Below are 1,896 nucleotides of genomic sequence, written 5' to 3' on the forward strand. Positions count from 1 at the left end.
AGACGTTTTGAACGTCATGGACCATATGAGATGTTCTAGGAGTTGAAGTTAATACTTCAAGAAAATACCCGAGTTGAGAGATATGAAGTCTCCAACAAGTTCTATGGCTAAAAGATGGAGGAGAATCGCTCAACTAGTGAGCATGTGCTCAGATTATCTGGGTACTACAATCGCTTGAATCAAGTGGGAGTTAATCTTCCAGATAAGATAGTGATTGACAGAGTTCTCTAGTCACCATCACCAAGTTAGTAGAAATTTGTGATGAACTATAGTATGCAAGGGATGACGAAAAGATTCCCGAGCTCTTCGTGATGTTGAAATCAACGAAGGTCGAAATCAAGAAAGAGCATCAAGTGTTGATGGTTGACAAGATCACTAGTTTCAAGAAAAGGGCAAAGGGAAAGAAAGGGAACTTCAAGTAGAATGACAAGCAAGTTGTCACTCCCACGAAGAAGCCCAAAGATGGACCAAAGCCTGAAACTGAGTGCTTACACTGCAAAGGAAATGGTCACTAGAAGCGGAAATGCCCTGAATATTTGGTGGATAAGAAGGATGGCAAAGTGAACAAGGGTATATTTGATATACAGGTTATTGATGTGTACCTTACTGGTGTTTATAGTAGCCCCTGAGTATTTGATACTTGTTCGGTTGCTAAAAATTAGTGACTCGAAATAGGAGTTACAGAATAAGCAGAGACTAGTTGAGGGTGAAGTGACGATGTGTGTTGGAAGTGGTTCCAAGATTGATATGATCATCATCGCACACTCTCTATACTTTCGGGATTAGTGTTAAACCTAAATAAATGTTATTTAGCATTTGCGTTGAGCATTAATATGATTTGATCATGTTTATTGTGATACGGTTATTTATTTAAAGTCAGAGAATAATTGTTATTCTGTTTACTTGAATAAGACCTTCAATGGTCATACACCCAATGAAAATAGTTTGTTGGATCTCGATCGTAGTGATACACATATTCATAATATTGATGCCAAAAGATGCAAAGTTAATAATGATAGCGCAACTTATTTCTGGCACTGTCATTTGGGTCATATCGGTGTAAAGCACATGAAGAAACTCCATAAAGATGGATTTTCAGAATCACTTGGTTATGAATCATTTGATACTTGCGAACTGTGCCTTTTGGGCAAGATGACTAAAACTCTGTTCTCCGTAACAATGGAACGAGCTAGTGACTTATTGGAAATAATACATACCGATGTATGCGGTCCAATGAGTGTTGATGCTCGTGGCGGGTATCGTTATTTTCTGACCATCACAAGATGATTTGAGCAGATATGAGTATATCTACTTAATGAAGCACAAGTCTGAAACATTTGAAAAGTTCAAAGAATTTCAGAGTGAAGTGGAGAATCATCATAACAAGAAAATAAAGTTTCTGCGATTTGATCGCGAAGACAAATATTTGAGTTACGAGTTTGGCCTTCAGTTAAAATAATATGGAATAGTTTCACAAACTCGTGCCACCTAAAACACCACAGCGTAATGGTGTGTCCGAACGTCATAACTGCACTTTATTGGATATGGTGCGATCTATGATGTATCATACCGATTTACCACTGTCGTTTTGGGGTTATGCATTAGAGGCAGTTGCATTCACTTTAAATAGGGCACCATCAAAATCCGTTTGAGACGACGCCTTATGAACTGTGGTTTGGCAAGAAACCAAAGTTGTCGTTTCTTAAAGTTTGGGACTGCGATGCTTATGTGAAAAAGTTTCAACCTGATAAGCTCGAACCCAAATCGGAGAAGTGCGTCTTCATAGAATACCCAAAGGAAACTATTGGGTACTCCTTCAATCACAGATCCAAAAGCAAGATATTCGTTGCTAAGATGGATCCTTTCTAGAGGAGTTTCTCTCGAAAGAAGTGAATG

The sequence above is a fragment of the Triticum aestivum genome, chromosome 3B (genome assembly GCF_018294505.1).
Source record: "Triticum aestivum cultivar Chinese Spring chromosome 3B, IWGSC CS RefSeq v2.1, whole genome shotgun sequence".
Lineage (NCBI taxonomy): Eukaryota > Viridiplantae > Streptophyta > Magnoliopsida > Poales > Poaceae > Triticum > Triticum aestivum.